Genomic DNA, 26,136 nt, shown 5'->3' with positions numbered 1-26,136 from the left:
TTTCCAGCTGGTGCAGGGTCAGGGTCTATCTCTGGTAGGGGAAGCCTGCTAAGCCCGTCTGCGTGACCCATGCTTTTCCCTGGCTTGTGTTCTAGTGTAAAAGAATAGGCTGACAAAAAGGTAGACCATCTGAGGATGCGGGGAGACAAAATTTGGGGCGTTTGTTTATTGACTGTAAAAATTCCTAACAGAGGCTTGTGATCTGTAAAAATGGTAAATTGGCGTCCATAGAGGTAGTCGTGAAACTTCTTCACGCTGGCCACTATGGCTAAAGCCTCTTTATCGATTTGAGCGTAATTGCGCTCAAGTTTTGAAAGCGTTCTGGAATAGAACGCTATAGGAGTTTGGGTTCCTTCCTTTGTCAGGTGACTTAGGACTGCTCCGATGCCGTAGGGGGAGGCATCGCATGCCAAGCAAAGGGGTAACTGTTCATTGAACAGTGCTACGGTGGCGTTGCTGGACAGTAAGTTTTTTAGTAGCCTAAAGCTTGAATCGTGCTGCGGGGACCAAGACCATGGGTTGCCCTTGTCTAAAAGCCTATGGAGGGGTTCTGCTATGGTAGCCTTATGTGGCAGGAAGGCGTGGTAAAAATTAACTAACCCCAGGAAGGCTTGCAATTCTTGTTTGTTTTTTGGAATAGGGGCTGTTTTGATGGCTTTTATTTTAGACTCAGTGGGGTGTATCCCTTTTGCATCAATTTTGAAGCCTAGGAATTCCGCTGAAGGCACCCCTATGGAGCATTTGTCCCGCCTTAATTTAAGTCCTGCTGCTCTGAACCTATGGAGCACTTTTTCCAGCTTGGTCGCTAGGTCCCTTTCGGATTCCCCTGCAATTAGAACGTCGTCAAAATATGGGCAGACCCCATGGATTCCTTTGAGTGTTTTCTCCATAATTTCCTGAAAAATCCCTGGGGCTGCAGATATGCCGAATTGTAGGCGGTTAATTTTGAAGGCTCCCTTGTGCGTGACAATTGTCTGTGCTAGGGCGGTGTCAGGGGTGACAGGCAGTTGTAAATACGCCTGTGCCAAGTCTAATTTAGCGAAAATGGCGCCTGACTTAATGGCCGTGAGTATGTCTTTGACAGCCGGAACCGGGTAAGCGTGGGCATTTAATGCGCGGTTCAGGGTGGCCTTATAATCAGCGCAGAGTCTAATTTGTCCATTGGGCTTGATTGGGGTTACTATAGGTGTTTCCCATTCGGCCCCTTCGACTGGTTCTAAAACTCCCAGTTTAACTAGCCTGTCCAGTTCGTTTTCTATTTTGTCTCTTAATGCAAATGGGACCCTCCTAGCCTTAATTCTTATGGGCATTACGTTAGGGTTCAGTTTTAGTGACACCGGGGGTCCTGTATACTTTCCTAACGAGCCGTCAAAAACGTCCGCAAACTGATGGCAGACGGTGTCTAAGTTTGACAGCTGAATGGCGTTGACACCTGTTAGTGCTATTCCTAATGCCTCGAACCAGTCCAGCCCCAGCAGGCTGGTCCTGTTTTCTTGTGTGACTAATATAGTGAGGGGTCCCTTAAATTGTCTAAATTCCGTTGGGACTGAGGCTTTTCCCCTGGGTTTAATGGGGTTTTTTTGAAAATCCGCCAGGCGGAGTTTGGTGGGTCGCAAAACAGGTTGCTGCCGACTACGGCTGCAAATGTTTTTGTAAGTTTGCCATGAGATGAGAGAGACGGAGGACCCCGAGTCAACCTCCATCTCACAAGGAACCCCGTGAATTAGGACATCCACCTTAACTTTGGGCTTAAGGATGGTGTGGATCGTATTTTTCCCTGTATTTCCCTTAACATTTAGTACTAGGGGTTTAGAAATTTGTTTTTCCCTGGGTGTGGGTCGGTTCGTACCTGCAGACGTCACCTCCAATTCGTGTAGGTTTTCTCGGCTTAGGCTATGGCACACGGCTTTGAGGTGACCTGTCTTCCCGCATCCGTGGCATTTGGCACTGCGGAACTGGCACGATGCCCTCGGGTGGTTTCCACCGCAGCTGGCACATTTGACCTTGCTAGGCTGGTAGCTGGGGCTCTTGTTGTTGTTGAAGGAACCCCCTCGGCTGTTGCTCTGGGACTTGAGCCTCTCGAATCGGCGTTGAACGGCATCGATGTCCGTGGAGACGTCGTCGTCCTCTGGGGCGCTGTAGGCACCGTCCTCCTGGTGCACGGACCCGCTGGGTCCACTATCAGGGGATCGGGGGTTGTCGCTGTGACTATCTTCGTAGGCGATGACTTCCATGGCTACTTCTGCCAGCGTTAGAGTGGGTTTGGCAATTAGTTTTCTTCGCAGGCGCTCGTCCTTCAGCCCAATAATGATCTGGTCACGGATCCGGTCCTCCAGGTCAGGGAACCGGCATCGCCATGCAGCGTGCCTGACTCGAGTTATGAAGTCGTTGGCAGGTTCGTCGGGGAGTTGTACGCGCCGGGCGAAGTTCACTCTCCAAAACAGCTCTGACTTTGTTGGCATAAAATGTTTGCTCAGTCCCTCAGTGAGTTCTGCGTAAGATATGGTTGCGATGGGTTCCGGACTGAATAGACCCACAGCGGCATCATATACGGCAGGCCCGCTGAGCCAGAGAAGTGCTGCTGCTTTGGCCCGGTCATCGGTTATCTTCTTTACCACCAGGTACCCTTCCACCTGGCCTAAATGTGATTCCCAGCACTCTGGGTGGCGGGTGTTGAATTCGCGGATATGGCCGTGGTTCGTCATGCTGTCCGGTCGTGGGTACTGCTCGCGTTATGGTGGAAGCTGTGCTTCCAGTCAGTGACTTCAGCTAGTGACTTAGCTCGAGACTAAGGAAAAAAATCTCTTCTCCCCTTAGACGGTGACTTCAGCTACGCGAAGCAGAGCATCCCACCTTCATCGCCAGTGCTTTGAAGGAGCAGGCAGGACAGCAGGTTTAAACAGAACTTAACTTTATTCTGAACCAGGCAAAGAACAGTAAACAGCGCTCCTATTTATACTTACAGCTGTCAGATGTTTAACCAATCGGGGCTGTGCCGGTTTCCCGCTTTGTTTGTTCTAGCCAATCAGTGTCGGGCCGGTTTGACAGCTCGGAGCTGTCAAACCGGTGGCACGTGCGCGGTAGCCGGCGACTTTGACAGCCGAGAGCTGTCAACCGGCTTGCGCCTGTGTGGTTAAGCTCCGGCAGCTTTTGACAGCTGTCAAAAGCTGCCACGGCTTTTACCTCAGCCCTGTTGAACTATAATAATGACTGATGTGTATGATTAAACATGTAAATACATAACACCCACAGTAAAAAAATGACAATAAAGGTTATCTATCTATCTGTCTGTCTGTCTGTCTGTCTGTCTGTCTGTCTGTCTCTCTCTCTCTCTCTCTCTCTCTCTCTCTCTCTCTCTATATATATATATATATATATATATATACACACACACATACACTTTGAGAGCAAGCAACTAAATTTCATTTTTAATGTGTGCCATTGTGCTCACAGTAAAAAATGACAATAAAGTTATCTATCTATCTATCTATCTATCTATCTATCTATCTATCTATCTATCTATCTATCTATCTGTCTGTCTGTCTGTCTGTCTGTCTGTCTCTCTATCTCTATACACACAAACATATACATATACACATACACACATACACATATACACATATACATATACAGGTTCAAGTCTGTCAAGATCATTCTGTGTTTTTTGACAATAAAGGTTATCTATCTGTCTGTCTATCTGCCTCTCTCTCTCTCTCTCTCTCTCTCTCTCTCTCTCTCTCTCTCTCTCTCTCTCATACACACACACACACACACATTAAAATGTAATCATCAGTGATATGCATTTGTGTTCTCATGTAAGTGTGAATATCTTAGCTCTGTAGTCTAAGGATCCTATGGGTAGGATACTGCAACGGTTGGGTAAGGTACACAGAGGCTGGCACAAGTCAAGAAGGTTGTGTGGAGGTTCTGGATATGTGTCGAGTTGGGGACAATGCACAGAGAGCTAACATACAAAGGTTGTCTAGGTTGCTTAGGTATGTAGAAGAGGTCCTGTGTGGGTTAGAAATAGCACATGATGGTCAGAAATGGTGCACGTCAGGGAGGGTCTGTGGGTGTGCATGTTGGGAAGTTGCATGGGGTGAGGTGGTTGGGACGGTGCACAGGGATTTATAAGAGGTACATGTTTTGGAAATAGCACACACAGGCATTGCTAGTCAAGGAGAAAACATGGGAATGTGCAAAAATTACCAAATAGTTGGGGAATGTCTGCAGGGTAAGTGTGCCAGTCTAGTGATATTACTTCTCTAGGATTTACAGGTTCTCAAGTAAGGTAATTATTGATTTCAAAAGCTCATGTTATTTTGTCATTTTGAAAAAAAAAACTTATTAGGAATCATGACCAAGAATCACACTGATTGCTAATTCAGTGGATTGGATTGGTTAACAAAATTGCAAGGAAACCCCATATATTTTTCATTTTTCATTGAAGACAGATAAATTATTCGCACTACTTAAACATACTAAATATATAGTTTAGTTTAATGCTTATTGTTGTATCAATTTACTTTACAGTGGTTTAAGAACGTTCTCAACTAAAATCTTTGCAAGTATTATAAGTTGTAAAGAAGCCACATTGACAGAGTTATTTTCAACTCTGTCTGTGTAGGTAACCTACTCTGAGACATTGGCACCAAGTGAAAATAGTTGGTTTTCATGATTATTTTGCACAGGAAATTGTGTGATCAAATGCACATTTTTGATACAAAGTTCTCAAATCTAATCTTGCAAGCGGAAGGCTAAAGGCATTTACATTTAAATGCACTTCAGCTAGAACTTAAATCCCAATTTAACTCCTGCCAACAAAACTAAACTTATATGTATAGAAAAAGTCAGCCTGATAGATTGAGAATCATGTATGATGCATATGATTTTGAATTTGATGCTGGTTAATGCTATCCGAATAGGCAGATAATTATAAGTTACTCACCAAAGCCTTAAGAACTTGAATGCTGTTATTTATTTTAAAAGTTACTAAATTGAATTTTCCAGGTTTGAGATGAAAAAAAGCAGCATAAGCTCATAAGATGAAAGAAACAACAGCAGGGCACACACAACATCTACCAAAACAGCAGAAGTGAATATTTAGAGTGGCAATTCTGAAAAGCAAACTCACAAATGAAAAAATGTTCTCAATTGTTTTATAAATAGATATGAGCATTTTAGATTCCATTTGACCCACCACTGAAACTTGATTATGGGCTGATTTAGTGGCCCATAATCAAGTTTCAGATGACATCTAAAATGCTAATATCTATTTTTATCCATAGCTATCCAACTTTGTCCTCTTCAGACATCCTTCCCATAGCACAGTACTCATTTTTGGATATGATCTTGTTTTTAAGAAGTCAAGCTCTGAGAAGATATAGATTTACTACTCCAAAAAAAGTCTCTTTTAACCAATTACATAGTTAAAACAAAATATAAAGTTCCTAGCATTCTCTAATAACATTTGTATATTTAAATAATTTATATCACTACCAACTTTCTAAAAGTAATAAAACAAAAACATCAGCAGTTGGGATTGTAAGAACAGATATGATAACTGCTCCTTGGACAGGTTCAAGATGTCTTCTTAGCAGCAATCAAAAAGTCATTTTTGTGACACACTTCTTTTTTAAAAAAAAATCTGTCTAGACTATAATTTGGATTTTTAGTGGTCTTTCTTATGGTATTTAACTTTTTTGGAATCAGCCAAGGTTGCTAGATATTATCACCTGTTGTGATTGTTTTCATCCTGCTTTTCAGGCAAAAATAATATTCTATATTTGATTAATAAAAATTTAATACCTTTATTTGCAGGCACACAGTAAAAAAGAGATGGAGAGTGAAGATGAAGAGGTGAGACTTGGTAATTATATTATTACAAATTTATAAGAATACCCAACTCTACAATGTCTTGGGGTGGTACACACTAAAACGAATGTGTAATGCAATGAAAAACATTCCATGAAAATCCAGTTAAAAACAACTATATTCAATAAATATGTAATCAACTGTACATGACTGCTTCCCACTCTAATCCAAGGCTTTAAGAGCCATTTTAAACCCTACAAGGGTGCTTAGAGAGAGGTTATGTCAGAGAAGGATAACTTTCTAGGTTTCATTAAGTGACACTACCTGGAGAATACCAATTCTGCCTGATTGTACAGGCTAGGCAGCAACCATGGATAACATGTACTCCATTAGATTACTAGGATCTGTGCTATGAAGAGCTTTTTAACTAATAACCAGCACTTTGAACTGTCCATTGAAGTTCACTGGTATGTGATATGGGACTGAAAAGATATGCCCCTAATTCTCCAAGCCTCCATGTTTTGGATTACCTGTAGCTTACAAATAGTTTTAAAGGACTGCCCCATATGCATTGCAACAGTCTAGTGTATGATGTGGTCAAAGTGTGAGCAACTATATGAAGGACTTCCCTATCCAAGTATGGCTACCATTGGTGCCCAAGATGGATTTCTGCAAACGGCATGGATCAGAACTACTGGAATGACCATGTTTCTCATCATTCCATCTGCCATTCACCCCACACAACCTCAGGAAGTCGAGTATTAGTTTTTTTTAGTTGATTTTAAATATTCAATAAAAGTTTCATAAAAATGTAAAAAAATGAGTCTGCAGCCCATGAGAGGATGTATATGAATATATAATTTGATTAAGATTTTGTGTGTGTAAAAATTAAAAGTACTAATTTAAGTAATGTTACAGTATCGTATTGTTCATTTTTCTAGATTTATATTTATGGCTATTTATAGCTCTCTTTCATATAGCCATGCCTTATCTTGATAAGCATAATGCTAGTGCTGGTACTGAAACTGCAGTTCCTCAGTTTTGATTCTCACACTTTACCTTCTGGTTGCCTGAATAATGTTTGATGTAAAGGATTTGATTCCCAATTAAAGTTTTATGGGCTTGGACTTAAGTTTTCAGAGTGCAGCATCATATTTCCACTAAGGTTACCTAGCTATTTGGCATTTTCCATTTAGGACATTTGGGCAATAACTGGAAAGGAACAGAACCAGTTCAAATCTGTCCATGTTCAAGTATCTCTATTTTCTCTCCCCCATCCTCTCTTTATCTACACATTCACACACACGTCATATAACAATCTCCCCTAATATATTCATGTTTCTATTAGTTATGGGATGTGTGGAGCCTTGGAGGGATGATAAAAGGTCTATTCTTCACAAATGCCTATGTATATTCCAAATTATTTTCTCTAGATTGAAATGGATGATCTAAGTAAATCAATTTTCTTCAGTGCTTCGATTTAAATAGAATTGCTTTGACAACCGGCACTGAATTTACATTCGAATTGTATTGCAGTCACGATATACCCAAATACATTTTCCTAATATATGCACATTTTATGCAAAATTCTCTAACATAATTATTCCATCACTTTCCCTAAAATATGTTGTTTCCTTATAACTTTTACAAATGAATTGTTGTTATTTATTAATATTAAATGAAATCAGACTTCTGGTGCATAGCATCCTCAAATATATGCACATGTTGCAAGGCAGCACCGGGTTCCCAATGGATATCATAAATTATGAACTGTTTTGGGCTGTGATAGGATTTGGGTATCACATTATTTGTTTAAAAACAACAACAACAAAAAAATAAAACAACATATTTTTAAAAGTTCCTAGCAGTAGCTTTTTCTTAACTGCTGTTTGGAGATATTAGAATTTAGAGACATGCTAAATAATAGTTATTGATAGTTTTACTTCCCATGAGTATGTCTAATCCAGGAGTCAGCAACCTGAAACAGTGAAAGAGCCACTCGGAACCGGTTCCCTCACAAAAGGAAAAACTGGGAGCCGCAAAAAATGTGTGCACATGCGCGTACATGCGCGCATGCGCAGAACAGGGTTTGACTGAAGAGTGGAGCCAAGGCGAGATATGCACCTGCCCTGCATATTTGAATTGATTGGTTGAACTTTTTTAGTCCCACTTTTTTTTTTTTTTGGACTGCACATGGCAGAGGACTGGGAGCCGCAGGAGACAGCTGAAAGAGCCACATGCGGCTCCAGAGCCGCGGGTTGCAGACCTGTGGTCTAATCTCATATATCTGATGTGAAGACTGGATATATGCCTAAAGATTGGAAAAATGCCTACAAAGAGAAGGGAAATCAACGTGAATTCAAAAACAGTAAGGCAATTAGCTTGTTAAATAAGTGTGTCTGGGAAAGGATTTAGAAAATTTGAATCAAAACGTACAAAAAGTAACAATGAATAAATTTTAGGAAGTACTGTATGATTTTACATTGGGCAGAACGCTACAGACCAGATTTTTACTCTTTAGCAGATCACTGTCAATTGCATTTATATGAGAAAATTTCCAGGATGTTTGTTAGTTTAGAGATAATGCATGATAAAGTGAGAATTTAATTATGGAATATTTTGCACAAATTTGGAGAAGTATTAAAAGTGGTATATAATAGAAGTTAAGCAAGTGTGAAATAAATGGAATATTAGCAAACAGTTCAACATTGAGCAGGAAGTAAGAAAAGGGTGTACAGTGCCCACTTGATTATTTATAGATAATACAGCATTGTAGCAATGCTGGAGCTCATTTGTTAAAGGATGTACTATAAGATATACGACTTATTTCTATGCAGATTATGTATTGTTGGCTGAGAACCAGAATGATTTGCCATGAATGTCAATAGATTGTATTTAAATTTAGATCTGAAATTAATGAGTCCAGGACAAAATTAGAGGTGAAAAATAAATGAAGACATTTTAAGACATGCAAATGGTAATGCAAAGGTCATGGGCAGTACGTAGCTGATGGTGAGAAATGAATGTTTGTTGAAGGAAGTGACAATGTCTTGTCTTCTATAAAATCTTTGTTACAACAAAGTGAGAATTGGGTATGTCAGGAGAAACATAAAAGCTGAATGCAAAGGAAAAGGTTTACTTATATAGTTAAAGGAGAAGAGATAGGGAAAACAATATATAGGTGCAGAATGAAATCAGTTGAATATAAAAGTGACTGACTAGTATGAAAGAGGTTCATTGAGAAGGAAGGTCTTACCAAGACAATGAATGGAACTGAATTGAGGAACAAATATATGAAGAAATAATGAAAGGCTAGAGAAGGGGAAGGCTGAAAAAATCATGGTTGTACAGAAATGATGAAATCCTCAGAAAGAGAGAAATACATTTAAATAGCAAAAAATGTGAAGAGGTAGGTGGATATGGTAGAAATAATTTTGGTGTGAAAGAATATAAAGGTATGAAGAATATAGCGAACAATGTTTGTGTAAACTATTTCATTTTTTCTTATCTTATGAGTTTGTTTAGATAATCAGATAATTATTTTTTGTTCATTTCCTGTTGTGGGAGATGAAAATATAGCCCCCTCCTCATATAATAAGATGAGGCTGGAGCAAACCTTTGATAGGCCCCACAGTAGTGATTTAAAACAAAGCTTTGACTTGAACTTTATACTATTTCACAGTATGAATGTACTATTTGTATTCTGTGCAATATGACATTGCAAAGTAGATAGGTCTATGTATATTTGGAACATGAGTATTATAACCATGGGAGAAATAGGGAACTGAAAGTAGGTGATGGATGCAGGTTCCAATGTACACGGGTATATTTGGAAAGTTATGTTCAGCAGAAGGTATATGTGGAAAGTAGGTCAGCAGAGAGTCAGTAAGAGGTCAGCAAACATCAGCAGAAGTCAGCAAAAGTCAGCGGACCATCTGCCTACAGTCTTAGAACAAGAAAGGGTATAAAAGGTTGGGACTGGACCTGATTGATTTGCCATTGGCCTATAGCTGTCCTATTGGAATTTGCTATAACCATTTGGTCTTCATTGCAATGGGTTATTAATGTATGTGATGATGTGTTATTATGTTTGCTATGTTCCATATTATTAGAAAAATAAACCTCTGAATCTTAAAGTAAGAATTATTGGTTTGTGTTGCTGTCTCTTGTCTTTTCCATTGGGTTTTTGCCACGACACTGTGTTCTGATGTTTATCCAGGAAAACAAAATTATGCTGAGTATGTACACAAGCATATACGTTTACAGAGATTATAAATACTATTCAACATAGTAAGCATATATGCATACATACTTATTATTAAATAAGTAGTGTAGCATAACCTCCTCAGAGGCTGCCAAAGCCCAGACCCTCCTAGCCCTCCCCCCTTCAGTTATGCTTAGCAGCCGTGCTCTCAAGGCGTTGATATAATGTCCTTTTTAGCGGGAACTCACATGGAGTGAAGGGGAGGCAGGTTCGGGTTGTCAAAGGGGCTTACAGGAACAAAGATGACCAACCCCTAGCCATGGCGGTCAGTGTGTAACAGTGTTTATCAACCCCCTAGCAGTTGTGACAATAATAGTCAATGGCTTGCAGCAACTGCTTGGGCAGCAATGGAAAGCATGAGCAAAGATAGTGCTCTGCAGCAACAGCTCGCCCTGCAAGGGCAGCTCCCCACAATGTCTACAGCTTGCAGAGGTAATAATGATCAAAGTTCAGATGGCCGCTGATCTCCAAAGCAGTAGCAACCAGCCTTTCCTTCTCGTAGTCCCAGGTCTCTCTATGCCAGATCCCCCCTTCCTTTCTAGTTAAAACCTGAATTTAAAACCAAGCTTTCCCTCTTCTCACTCTCTCTTCCCTTCGCTCGGGATATCCCCCTGCAAAAGAAAGCAATAAAACTCCGCTTTCTCACTCTCGCTCTCCTTCCCTCTATTTCAGAGGAAAAGAATCACATAAAACCCCAAAGTCATCTTTGGCTTCACCTGGTCTCCCCCCGAAAACAACCACCACCACCCCTCCTCCTTTTCTCTTTTCCCTTTTCTTTCTTTCTGCCCAATCCACGCCCATTGCGCCCAAACCGGCAGCAGCTGTCTGAGCTTCCTACTTCCCTCTCTCCGGCCAGGCTCATGCAAAGCCTTTCAGCTAGCCCAGCTACAGTAGCATAGCATTTTATTATTGACTTAAACATATGGTTTTTCTTTTCAAAAATATTGTTTTAAAATATTGCATGAGTAATCATTTTCATTTGCTGTACAAATTAGAATCTTCCTCCCAGAACCAAAACTTGGAAGCTACTTTTTTCACAATTTAATTATTTATATATTCACATTATACAATATTAGTATATATCTACAGGACCATAATGAATACATATGCAAGTACATATACCTACTAAAATATATCTGCAATCTTAACAAACGTATATTTGGGTTATGTCTGAAAATAACATTTACGATTTCTCATATATCAGTGGATGTTTGTAGAATTGTCCTCCTAACAAACAATTGTTTGTTCTTACTAAAGTATAACAAATTCATTGTGCAATTTCATTGTGGAAAAAGTGACAGGGAGATGATCCAATAAAATTGCTTACAACAGATATTGCAAACAAAAGTAGATACAATTTTTGTGCCATTCCACTGATTGAACTGTCTGAGAGATTGAAAAGCATTGTGAAAAAAAGCTCCTTACTCTACCATTGATAAAGCTTGTTGTTAAATGTGTTCTATGTCTTAAATTTTATATATATATATATAAATTCATATTCATGTATTTTGTAATTTCTAAAATAAGGTTACCATTCACACCTACTTGAGGCAGACCTAATCTACTTAAATATCCCTCACTAATAAATTAATTAATAAAATAACTACCAGTATAAAAAATAATGACAGCTATAGAACAACTACACTTCTTAGGATAGTTGTCAGATTGTTAAACATTGCTGATTAATATAATATGTTGGAGACCTTTGCTAGACTTGACTAAATATTAATCCAGTTTAGCATTCTGAATTTTGTATGAACTAAACAAATATTTCTTGGTACACTCTTCACTTTACTCTATTAAGTAAGTAGTTACAATTCTTGTAATATGATTTCATTTAAATTATTATAATCATAGTTAATATTATATACATTTTGCATCAACTTTCATCAACTTGATTAATTTTGTCTAATAGAAATGAGACAGTGGTTGAAACATCTGCAAAATGGTGAAAATTTCTCTTTCATTCCTTTCCACATAAGGATGACACAATGATAATATTCTTCACCTTAGCATGGGCTTGCCAAATCAACCTATTTCAACAGCTTCCATCAGGACCCCAAGGCAGTTGGCAGAGTCAGATTTTTCAGGTCCTTTTGGAAGGCCAGAGAGTAGGGGTGGATCTCACCTCAAAAGGCATAAAATTGAAATATTTTTATTGAGATTGACTATAATAACAACCATGTGCAACTCTGACTGGGATATATGTCTTTCACTTTTTTATATTCTTATGAATTAGGGAGGTGACTCTGAGCCATTAATATTATGTGTCTATTATGGACTTCAGATGTTTTTTTTACTCATAGATTTTGTAAGGGAGCTCACATATCTCTGTCAAGGTCATCTTCTTATTTATATGCAAGTATAATGGAATAACGGAAATTATGCTCCATTGCAATGTGGAAAGAACAATCCAGTTTTCTTTCTTATATCTTACAACAAAATGTTGTAGATAGATCAGGCTTGGCCTTGATTAACATTTTGTTGAATACTTTTTCAGGTGAAATAAATCCTTGCATTTCCGTTCTCTTTAGTATTTAAACATGAATGGATCTGAATAATTTCATATAAGCGTCACACTCAAGTAATTTCTCCCTCTATTAATTACATCAATGCAAATGGTTCCTTGTTATTTAGACATTTTTGCTTCCCTAATTCCAAAAGGAGGTGATCCATGAATGACAAAAACAAAGCCTTATGGATTTATGAAGTGGAGAGATGTATTATTCATTAAAGGAAAGATTGGCGGGGGAGGGGAGAACATATGTAATTTACAGTGCAAGAAGCAGCAGCAATTGCAAACTGACAATTTATCCACGTTTTCTCTAGTTATTTACTATGCAGCTAATATTGTTATCTAAAAAAAATTAAAAATACATTGTAACTTAGCAACTGTCACATTACATGGGTCTCATGATGTATCTAACTATGTGATTAGACTACATACCATAAATATGTATCCATTTATTTTTTGTCCAAATAGAAAGTGCTGATAGCACTAATCCTTCTGAAAGGCTGCTAAACATATAAAACAACTTATTGACACAGTCTTTGAAAATTGCACACAAATAAATTTGACCTATGTCAAATTATATTTATGTAATGTCTTACATAGCTAGGTTTAATGATTTTCATTTCAACTTACAATTTAAACTTATTTCACTATGTTAATTGTCTGTATGTGTGGATGGATGGAAGGATAGATAGATGATAGATATTGGATATTGGAATTCAACATTATGCAAACAGAAGCAATAGAACACAGTCAAACTAGCGTTTTGGCCATTAGGAGACCTGATTTCAATAAACTTAGAAAGAGCTTGGGGATGATGCGAAACAACCCCAGAAGCTTGAGAAACTTTGAAAGTGAGATTATAAAAGTCCAGTCTAGCATAATACCAATGAAGAAGAAAAATAACAGCTCTCAAAAGAAAACAGCATGGCTGCATAAAGAACTCTCTGTTAAATTAAAAGACAAAAAGGACAAGTATAAAAAGTGGAAATAGGGGAACGCAACTAAGGCAGAATATCAGCCCAAGCCTGCCAAGGTGAAGTGAGGAAAGCTAAGTCTCAAAATGAACTAAGTCAAGAGAAAAGACATTTATATATTCACTTAGAGTGATCCAGTTAAAACTTCTTTTGCATGATTTTCTTGGACTTTGCCATATATTGTAGCACCATATAACCTTCCAGAAATATACTGAAAGTGAAGACTTTCTATTTCTCAAAGGTTGAATTGGAATGACATTCACTCACTATTTTAATGCACCAGATCAGTCCCAAATTAAGCTAAGTTGTGAGTGCAATATTTGAAAGGAAGCACAATATCACTTCTACTAATCATAGTTGAACATTTTAAATGTGATAAAGCTGTCATAGACTAGGATAGCGCCCTATGATTTGTACTCATAATATACTGACTCCATCAGTTTCTTTCTCCAACTTACGCACTTTCATCTGAAAATCCCAAAATGGGGAAACTGTACCCATGTTTGCATGAGCTTAAGTATAGCTGCCTACATAAACTGCTTCAGGCCATTAGTTTCCTAGATTACAAGAAAGCATAAGTACAAATCTTATTTTAGAGCTCTTGCTAATGCATGGAGCTCTAAGAGAATAAAAGAAGGGCTTCACTATTTTCCAGTAGTCTTCACATTCAGTTTATCATCTGAAGAGACCTGGAATATTCTGCATTCCACTACAGATAATTTCTACAATCAGGACCACCCAATTTCCTTTTCTTTGAGAAGGCCTTCAACTCAAATTCATAAGTTTTCTTAGGAATGAATAAAGGTCTTGTGCATCAAAGATTTTTTAAATTAAATTTATATAACTATACCCTAAACATCAGAAAAATGTCCCATGGTCAACAAGGTGTTGCCCACCTTCCTTAATTATGTGGCCAATTCCACCTGACAAGAGTAATTAAAGAAGCTGTGAAAGGTGGCTACTAAGATTATCTTCTTATAATCTGAATCAATATTGTAACTTAAATTAAGGTGAATCAGATAACTTTGCCCGCAAAGAATGACAAAATATTACTCAACACAAATTTATGTTATCTTTATTTGTCTTTCTCCTATGTTTGTACAACACTGCAGTACCAGCTTGTTCTGTCCAGGTGCAATGGAGGCAGAGAAGACCAATCTATAGCCAAATAACTGAAAATAAGCTATCCATGTTTAAACTGATATGCCACAAGAATCTTTCCATTTGTGCTCCTGCACACCTGTATGTGGTAACCCAGTGGTAACAGAGTCTAAATTAGCTTGAGGTTAACTGTTCCAACATAAATTTCTCTAATCTTTTAACAGCATGTCCACCATTCTACAAGGCAGCAATAATTTTTATCTAAAGAAAGAGTGTTATGTACTAGAATAAGGTTAGCTTGTAAAATAATTAGAGTCAGATGTTATTTTCATAGCTTCTTCCTCCAAATCAGTGCAAGAAATCAAATATATTTAAGACATTAAGTTAAAAGAAGACTGTAGCAACATTAAATGCTTTGAAATTTCCAGCTTGCCAAAGGAAAGGTTCTATTCTGATCTCTGTATTATCAAAGCAAATTAAACAATGATTTCCACAATGTTGATAGGATAAAATTCTTTACCAAAATAAAAATGATTGCTGGAACTTAATATGGATGGTTGGGCAAATTAATTTTAGTGAATTTCAGTATAAATCAACCATGCATACTTTCTGGACTTCCTTTCTGTCCATCAAATTTCATATTTCTTAAATATTTGTGCAATTTTTGACCATGGTAAGAATTAAATGCTTCATTTTCAGTGTGTATATTTGAACTTAAAGTATACATACAGAGCCATTACTGAGATAATGCAATACTACATACGTGTATAGATGTAATGCAATGAAAAAACAATTTTAATCTAGACATACATGGCAAGGTTAGGTTCTCAGAGATTATAGTATTTCTTGATCAGCTTTAAATGTACATATACATTCTATAACCTTCTTGACTTTTTTTTCCCTTTACAAAGGAATGACATTTTCTTTGATGCTTATGAAAAGATTTAGTAGCCTTTTATATTAGTGCATCTAGAACACACACATTTATCTATCCCATAGAAAAACCATTCCCCCTTTGAAATACGCTTTTCTGTAATCTTCAGTAATGTTTTGCTGATTTTGGAGGGGAAATGAAAACAACAATACAAATATTTCTATAAACATAAAATTTACAAATATAGAAAGATTGAAAATGTATTATAACTTTTTCTGCCTTCAAATCAAATTGATACATTTATTTGGTTTTAGTTTAATTTTTTTCCATGGCACCATCTTATACAAGCCCTTGTGCTCCAGACAAAAACATAGGACCTGGGTTTTTGGAAGCCAAGAATAAAAGTAATTAGTTTTATTCACCTATCTTTAGTTGTATCCTCTGTTTTGAATCAGACATACATTTTAAACAGAGATGCAATTTATCTCCCTATCCAAAAGAAACATTGCAAACTATATACATTTTTGAATAAGTAATACATTGATGAGGTTTGTTTATTTATGTTAACATTAATATTGTTAGGAAGAACATGAAGAAAAATCAATTTCTATAAGAGAAATCAAGCTTTGCTTTCAAAAGATGCCCATCATGTATTTTAAAAATAAAAATGAATTCCTCTAAATGTCAAAATTGTGTGTACTTCTATTTATCTTTTTTCTATTTTATTCATAGAAAAATGCAAACCACTCTGAACTTATTAAAACCTGTTCTTGAAATATGGGAAATACTACTTACTAATATTGAAACTGCAGCATTTAGCCTAACTTGACTATCATTGCAGTCAAATGTATATAGCTGTCATTTAAATATTATCTTGCATATATCATGGAGATACTGACAAGTCCTTTTTGCTGCAAAGCTCATCTGAATAATCTGAATAAAAACAACAACTGATATTTCAAAGGTGAACACTAAGATATTTCATCTAGATTCTGTCCTGGCCACTGCGTTCTGCTAGCTGAAAATTCAGATGTCACTTCTGACGATGACAGAAACTGGCAGATTTCCTGACAGTTCAGATGATGGATAAAAAGAAAAGACACAACATCTACAGGATTTAGCCTTAACTTTCTACTTAACAGAAAAAAATCAACAGACTGGAACAATCACCAAATAAAATGTTAGAATAGCTAAAGCTTGCTCATAGGTGTTTTGAGCACTTACTGTGATCCCAAATTTGTATGTTACATTTTAGATTTCAGGGTATCTGTTTTCTTGTTTTTAAGTCAGAAAAAAATAGCCAACCACATAATATCATTGTCTCCCTCAAAAAGAATTTCTCAGAATTCATATCAATAAATTTCCACATAAGATATAGTAAGAAGACTAGGCACTAAAATCTAGCTGTAGGTAGTTGTGACTTCTTTTTTAAATAATAGTGAGGAAAAAATCTTGGAAACTAATGAAATAAAGGTAAACTCAACTTGGTCCACATAATGACTAATGCATCATCATTCAATTCATATATGACTCTATGATTCTTATAAGAAGGATATAAATGCACAACAGCATTCATAGCATGTCTGAGTATTACATAATAAGTCACTTTCATGCAAGATGGGCAGCTATAAATATATAATGAATGAATGAATGAATGAATGAATGAATGAATGAATGACATGCAGCTGAGCATTTCAAAAAGTTGCTTCATCTTAAGGATTTAGTCCAACCATTATTGAATCAATGATCTGAACAAAGCTTGCCAGAGAGGTTTTTCATAAAAATATTGATATTCTGTCTATTACTCATCTTTTGGTCAACAGGCTTTACACTTCTAAATCTCACTAATTTCTCTTATAATTTATTTAATATACAAGAATATTCTCTCCTCTTTTATTTATTTATTTATTTATTTATTTATTTATTTAATTAAATTTTTATACCGCCCTTCTCCCGAAGGACTCAGGGCGGTGAACAGGGCATATCTTAAAACTACAAAAGTACAAAAGTTAAAAAAGAATTAAATTATTGCCCACAATAAAAACAATAAAATATATATATAAATATTAAAACCCTAAGTAATTCCCCATCAGGCCAGGCCAGCTTGTTCAAATAAATGGGTCTTTAACCCGCGCCGGAAGGAGCGGAGATCCGGTGCCATCCGGAGCTCAACCGGCAGCTGATTCCACAAAGCCGGAGCGCCCACAGAGAAGGCCCTCCCCCTGGGGGCCACCAGTCGACATTCTCTGACTGGAGGCACCCTGAGGAGGCCCTCTCTGTGGGAACGCACGGGGCGGAGGGGAGTCGACGCCGGCAGCAGGTGGTCCCCGAGGTATTCCGGACCCATGCCATGTAAGGACTTAAAAAACATCACTAAGACCTTGAACCTCACCCGGAAGACAACTGGTAACCAATGCAGCTCGCGGAGCAAAGGTGTAACATGGGAGTACCGGGAAACTCCCAAGACAACTCTCGAGGCCGCATTCTGTACCAGTTGGAGCCTCCGAGTGGTCTTCAAGGGAAGCCCCATGTAGAGAGCATTGCAATAGTCAAGACGAGAGGTCACGAGCGCATGAGTGACCGTACACAGGGCATCCCGGTCTAGATAGGGCCGCAACTGCCGCACCAGGCGAACCTGTGCGAAAGCCCCCCTGGTCACGGCTACTACATGATCTTCTAAGGTAAGCCGTGCATCCAGGAGGACTCTATTTCTGTCCCCTATATGTCCATTCAAATTTGATCTGAAGGCCAGTGCCTTATGAGGGAGAAAAAAAACCTGGATGCCCCTGAAAAATCCTAGAATGCCCAAAAGTAATGATGGATGATGCCATTGTAGAGTAATGCAGTCTCTGACCCTTGACAGAGCTGTCCTAACTGATCAGATAGCAATCTAGGCAGTTGGAAAGCCACTGTGTGAATGTCTTTAATGATAAGAAAAAAATTAATTAAAGAAATGGAGCTATGAAGTATAAAATCCATTTCAATCACATCTTTCCTAACAGGGAGGGAGGGAGGAAGGGAGGAAGGAAGACATTTGTGCATCTGAACTGTGACAAATGGGCTGAAAAGGGGATTTTATGCATCAAGCAGGTTTTCTGAAATCTTTTTTGCCCCCTGTAATCTTTCTTTTCAAATGCTTTTCTCTAGATCAAGCAGAAGCTATCTTACTTAGTATATAATTCCTTAAAAGACATCAGGCCTCTTTGCTTTTCAGAGAGAAAGAGTTCTGAAGTATAGAGGCACCATTAGAGAAAGCTTGATCCCCTGTCACCAGCAGACAAGCTTGTGAGAATTGGAAGTGAACCTGGGAACTAAAAGACCAGATAGAAAAGATGGATTAAAATGGCTAAGCCAACTATAATCTTTTCTTATCTTAAAAAGGTTTTATATATATAAAACTGGATTGACATATTAATAACTAAAATCTCAGAAAAGATACAGATTTCAATGGATAATTGTTTAGATTATACGAAAACACTTAAAGAAAGCTTTTAGCTGATATAGGCTTTATACATTGGAAGTCAAGAAAGACAACAAAATTGAGATCACCAAAATGGGAATATAAAAAAGGAAACAAGAAAAGGAGCGTGATCAGCTGAGACTAGAAATTCTGGATAATGCCTCTTTTGTGGGATTTACAAAGTAGGCTAGTGAAAGCTTTGAACACGTCTCTTAAATGTCAAAGACTGATGAAGGATCAGAACCTGCAATGCCATTTTAATGATTTGATGGAATGATTTTTAAGGTGCGATTGTGGAGAAGAAACAAGAAGAAAAATAAAGGTCACAATAAAAGTGATCTTAATTTGTACAACTATTTTTTTTCAGTGATGGTGTTCTGATCCTTCTTTTCCAAAGCCTAAAGAGCTATGAGCTGATAGAAACAAGCATATATGAAATAATTAGAAATTTATCTTAAGCAGTTTGAAGGAAAGAGTCATCATTTTGAAGATATCATTTTGAAACTGTTAAGAAACTTCTAAGATGAGATAAAATTGAAATAAACTTTTGGGCAAAATGTCTCTTTTGTTTTGTTTTTCTCAAGATTTTGAGTTCAAATCACAGACTTATTGGCTTCAAATGGTGTGAGCTATTTTTTTTTTAATTTTAATCCCATTTATATCCCGCCCTTCTCCGAAGACTCAGGGCGGCTTACAATTTAAGCACAAACCAATGTGCTTAGCAATAGCCTTCATTCTATGTATATGCCTGCTTATTAGGGCTTTCGCCCCCCCCAAAGCGGCATTATTACAAAGTCAGCTTATTGCCCCCAACAATCTGGGTCCTCATTTTACCTACCTCGGAAGGATGGAAGGCTGAGTCAACCTTGAGCTTTACTTGTGTGTTTATATACAGGACTATATACAGTACACACATTAATTAATCTTCATATAAAATAGAATAATATTAATAACTATGTTACTACTCTAAATATATACAAAGCAGTTTATGGAGAGCTAATACAGTATTATCATCTTTCTTTATATTTAATGAATATACTAACAAAAATCCCATGCCAGCTAATAACAGCAATAGGTATATTACCTAATTTCAATTTAATTTCAAAGGAACATGGTACAGTACTATAAAATTGTTTAGTAATGTAAGGCAGAAAACAAATTCTAAATATTTTTGTTGTTGTCTTTTCCTGAATCATTACTCCAGAACTCAAATTTATGTGAATATCCCTTTATATAGTGCAATATTATCATGTTGTCAAAGTGAGTTTGTGGATCCTCAATGACACTCTTTAACAGAGTCAGAGAATATTGTTCTGTATAAGGGATAACTTCTACAGAAGGCACATTCATGGGATAATTAGCTAGTCTGTGCAAATTCTTTGAAATAAAAGGTTTGGAATATGCACAAGTACAGGCAATATACCATGTTTGGAACTGAAGCTGCTTTGCATGCACACATAGGTAGAGACAGCCAATAGCAGTTGCTGAAACATCTGCATAAAAATGAAAAAATATGTTGTATTTATTTATTTTCCTAACGCACTTACATTTTTATTCTTTTGACACTAAAAAAGCAATTGATTTAAAAATTCAAAAAGAGGGTTCCATGCAGTCTGAAGAATATACAATATCTTGAACAATGTGCATAGTACTATAATTACAGAACATAAGTTTATATATATATATATATATATATATATATAGATAGATAGATAGATAGATAGATAGATAGATAGATAGATAGATAGATATAGATATAGATATAGATATAGATATATAGATATATATATTACAATCTATTCATATATACTATCCCTTTTTTAAAAAAGTTATTTCTTTTTCAAAAACTTGACAGTTCAATAAAATATATCAGATAATCTTTACTTTAGATGACATGGAATAATGAAAGTATGGAATCATTATTGTATAGAGTGCACTAAACCAAACAGATACAAAATCTCTGTTTTGGACCTTTAAAAAGAAATGCTCTGTTCTAGTTCTTGGTTTTCAGGCTCTTTGTAACTTATGGAAAAACACAGCATTCAGAAGAAAGAGGCATCCCTCATTAAATGCTAGCAGAATTAATTGGTGGCAATGACTACATTAAAATCACAATGAATCATTAGTCAACCATTCATCCAGAAAATGCATAATAAAAATAATGAAATAAACACTGTCTCTCTCATGACAAAGGCAGGAGGTTATCACACCCTGTTGCTTTTATTAAGAGTGGTTTCTAAATTAGTTTTTAAATTTTAAAAACTAAAAGTTCTGTTTGGATTCCATACTACTATACAGATTAGTTTTCAGTATTTAGGCCCAAGTCAGGTGCTATAGCCCAATAGGTGCTATACTTAGCCCAATAGGTGCTAACAGCCTTGGTGGAGCAGTGGGCTAATGCCTTCTTAAGTAACACCAGCTGCCTGCAATTAGTGCAGGTTCGCATCCCACCAGGCTCAAGGTTGACTCAGCCTTCCATCCTTCCGAGGTAGGTAAAATGAGGACCCAGATTGTTGGGGGCAATTAAGCTGACTTTGTAATAATGCCGCTTGGGGTGTGTGAGAAAGCCCTAATAAGCAGGCATATACATAGAATGAAGGCTACTGCTAAGCTTGAAAGCCGCCCTGAGTCTTCGGAGAAGGGCGGGATATAAATGGAATTAAAATAAAATAAATAAATAAAATACTTTCTTACATAACAGTAGATCAGTCTATGTAGGAAAGGGCTCTGTGCAAGGACGCATATCCTGAAAATTGCAAATCCATGTTGGGCTTGTCTGCCATTTATAGCAACTAGTTCAATAACTCTTCAGTTCTGGTGCCAAATAGAATAAAACGATTCAAGACAGCATATTTTGTTGTTTCCTCAATTAGAGAAGATCTTCTTTCAGTTTAACTCTGGAAAACCACTACATGACATGCTAGACTGAAAGCGTATGGGTAGAATAGGATATCTTGATGGATTGCTGATTTAGCCATTAGACCTATTTTCTTTGAAGTGCTTAAATTTTTGAAGTTATGCAAAATAGGAAACCTAGCTGTAATAAGAAGATAACATTCCAAATAATAACATATTCTTTAAAAAAGGATAAGTTAAATTCAGTTTTTCACAAATATTTGCTTTGTAGGAAGCCATAATTCAGCTGGATACTGTATGGTTAATGATTTTATAAGTTACATTGTCAGTTTTACATGGATTCCCTACATCCTGAACAGCTAAAGGTATATAGATGCCTAGAATTAGTCACAAGCTAAAGGAAAATATTTTGAAACTATTTGTTCTGTATTTTATCATATCTTTATATTTTCTTTCACCAGTATGGAATTACTTTGAAAATCAGATGGAGGATGTAAAATATTTAATCTCAGGATATCATGCCTGGATATAAACCAATTGTATCTATTACTAAATAGATTGTCAGATATTTCTGACAATATGTTAATATCAAAAAAGTTATCACACCTAGGTAAACTGCACGAAGATTGTGATACATATAAAAAATGATTCTTGACAAAGGTAATGCCGAGAAATGAAATATGACATTAAATATAATACCAGAAGCAAAACTGATGCATGATAAAAGTGAGAACTAAACATAGTGTCTTCTGCACCAAATAATAAGTATATCAGTTTGAAAATTCACTGTTTAAATGTATATTCTTGAAATTTATTTTATAAGAACAAAGCTGACAACTGTAATGAATATGAATCTCTTGCTATCTTTTCCCATTCAGAGTTTATTTAGACTGAGTGAAAAGTGGGTTAGTCAAAAAGCATTTTGTCTGAAGAACCTGCTTTTAAATTTGGAACATATATTAAACAGAGTGTGCAATGTTGCATAAATTATATGTATGATTATAATCCCCTAAGCCAAATAAGTCAATATTCAACTATCTGCTATATCAAGGTCTGGAATATTTCATATCTACACGATGGTCAATTAATTTTCTCTTTCTCCAGGCAATATTGTTAAGATTAGTTGCAAATGGTGCTATGAAAATTTATATATTCATTTATTTTTGATAGATCAGCTTCACATATACATACACTTTCTCAATCTTTCTTACATATTAATTTACATTTATTTTTGTATAAAATGTTTAAGTACTGTACATCACACTGTTGATAATTTTACTTCTTTGAATACTGTTACATTCCCTAATATTCATGTACATTCAACTGATAAACAGTTTTATGATACAAATTACATGTCTTACACATCAGTCTCTAATGTATGAAATCATTGAAATTAAAATAGGCTCACAAATGTATTTCCTATTGCTAAATGGAATATAATATTGTTACTCTATAACAGCATCACCAATAGTTACACAGCCCCCTAATTTTCCCCATCAATGGTTGACAGCAGCTGAAAGTAGAAGAATACACAGTATTAAATGTGATCACAAAAATCAGAAGTAAGAAAGATTTCTCTTGTTTTTTATTTGTGATTCTTCTAAGCAAAGATGACATTGAAAAAATTAATGACAAAACTCTCTTTCTACATCTAATATTGTCATATCAGTCACATGTATTCCACACATATGGGACAGTTCTACCTTCATCAGAATCAGTACAGAATTGCCAATAAAATAAAATGTTTTGAGGATCAAAGCTATTTCAAAATAGGGCCAAATGACATATTTACTTTAAGACCAATGCTTTAAGGTCAGAAAGGGCACTAGTAGCTTCTGAAGTGTGTACAGCACCTATCTTGAGCTTTGTAGAGTACACTTGCTAAATTTTCATTTTTCTTTTCCTTTCTTCTTTTTCTTTTCCTGCTATTTTTTTCTCTTACACATATACATACGTACACAAGGACATAAAAATGCAATAAGCCTCCATGTCACTATTGTACAACACTACTGTTCAACCAGTATAGGAAAAAAATCAAGTCAGTCCATGTGACAAAACAGTTTGCTTACATTTGTTTTAGATGTAAGATGCCTTTAGAAAGAATGGGAAGACTTTGGTCCTGAGAAGCAAAAATCAGCTATGATTTTTGCTTCTTTTGCTTGGAGGTGTATATATCTATGCAACTTTAAATCTACTGAAGCTCATCACTTCTATTTCTAAATAAAAGCAAATGAGGGAGATGGACAATTTGAAAGATAAGTAAATAAAAAATCATTAGTTATAGGGAAGTCTTCCAGGAACATAATAAACAGAATTAATGTGAAATTTAAGCCACAGAATCTACCTTCTTAATAAAGAAGATTTACTATTCTATGCCAGTTTTCTTCGACATCTAAAAGGAAGCATTTCTCATTTTTTGAGAGAATAGAATAGAATAGAATAGAATAGAATAGAATAGAATAGAATAGAATAGAATAGAATAGAATAGAATAGAATAGAGCTGTAAGGGACCTTGGAGGTCTTCTAGTCCATCCCCCCGCTCAAACAAGAGAACCTACACTGTCCCAGACAGGTGAACATTTTTGTATCTTTCATTTCTTAAGAGAATACGTGAATCATTAATTCAAATTTTGGCAGAGCAGGAACAAACTCTTTCATGCAAATATCAGGATGTATTTATTGGTGAGGGTGGTGATGGAGGAGGAGGAGGACGGTTTTAAAAGCTTATTATGTAGAAGATTCAGTTTTACTTGAGATTTTCAGTGAAATACTGCTTCATACTGGTATTAGATATTTTTAAAACTCTGAGATAATTCTTGCTAATAATTTGAAAAATGTTGAAAATGAAGAGTTGTGCCCTGAAAATAAGATGGATATATCTTTCCTTGGTTTTTAATATCTTATGCTTGGTAAACAGGAACATGGTAAATTCTACCTAGTGACAGATCACCAGCTATCTAAACCATGCTTTGGCATAAAGTGCATGTATAATAAAATTCCCCATCTGCTCCTGGATGCCATTTCTAATCTTTTGTTCAGTGATTATTCAGTGATCATAGGCATGCATTTTTCAAAAACTGAATCAGATTGAGAATTGTTGGTTTATACTTGCACAGACTTTGCATCATTTGTAAAATCCAGCAAGCAAACCCAAACACCAGGCATTTATTCAACTATAATTGCAGTTGTATCTCTCTGAAAATGAGAAATGATGACTTATGCACTGAATTTGGTATAATGCTTACAATTTTGAACATACTGCCAATGTCCAGTAGTTTTAAAAAAAATAAATTAAATTTTAGAGATGAAAGAAGCTTAAGAATTGAGTTTAAATGAAGGGTCTCAGTGAAATTAGATATTATTTGGAAAAAGCTGCACAGAGTTTTCAAATATATTCAGTGAAATATTCCTACAACAATAGTGGTTCATCTCTCTTTTCTTCATGCTTTAATCTAACAAAAATGTGTAGGTGACAGAGATGTAGACTTTCCAATCTAAACCTCCTGTTTTTTAAACCAGGTCAGTTGCTAGTAATTCTGGATGAAAGTGTAAGACTATTTTCAAGGAGCTGGTGAAGTGGATCGATATAAGTGGCTAAGGGTGATCCCTCAAATAATCATCCTATGCCATGTAGGACTTCAAAAGTCCTAACCAACACTGTGAATTAGATCTGAAAGCAAACTGTCAATCAATGGAACACATAACTGCCCATGCCCCTGCATTTTGCCCAAGCTGAAGCTTCAAAATACTTTTCAAAAGCACTCCCATGTGGAATGCATTCCAGTAATCTTTTAGGAGTGAATAGGGCATGAGTGACTGAAAATAGAGCCTCCCCATCCAATAATGAGTCCCACTGGTGCAGAGCAGGGAACTCTGCAAAGGTCCATCTTGTCATGACCTCTTGTTCCCAATGAACACTGATGGGAACTAATTTAATTTAATTTAATAATTTGATTTCTATACCGCCCTTCTCCCGAAGGACTCAGGGCGGTGAACAGGGCAATACACAATAAAATCGAATACAAAATTAAAAAGCCATTAAACATCATGCCCATAAAATCAATACATATTAAAGTTAAAACTAGTTTTAAAAAACCCAACCTCATCCCGTCAGACCAGGCCAGCTTGTTCGAAAAAGAATGTTTTGAGATCGTGCCGGAAGGAGCGAAGGTCAGGGGCCATCCGGAGCTCAACCGGTAAGCGGTTCCAAAGGTCTGGCGCGCCCACAGAGAACGCTCTCCCCCTGGGGGTCACCAATCGGCATTCTTTGATTGGCGG

The 26,136-nt window shown here is 36.6% G+C and overlaps 1 long non-coding RNA gene across 1 annotated transcript in view; it reads left to right on the top strand.

Moving 5' to 3' along the window:
* Positions 1-4,147: 4,147 nt before the first annotated feature.
* Positions 4,148-26,136, top strand: part of LOC308667360 — a 38,328-nt gene continuing 16,339 nt past the window's right edge. Inside the window, exons 1-2 of the long non-coding RNA XR_014026269.1 lie at positions 4,148-4,234; positions 5,821-5,859. This is a non-coding gene — a long non-coding RNA (uncharacterized lncRNA). The remainder of the gene's footprint in view (positions 4,235-5,820; positions 5,860-26,136) is intronic.

The sequence above is a fragment of the Vipera berus genome (assembly GCF_964194415.1).
Source record: "Vipera berus genome assembly, chromosome: 4".
Classification (NCBI taxonomy): Eukaryota; Metazoa; Chordata; class Lepidosauria; order Squamata; family Viperidae; genus Vipera; species Vipera berus.
Note: the sequence above shows the minus strand (reverse complement) of the source record. Positions and strands in the feature narration are given on the sequence as shown.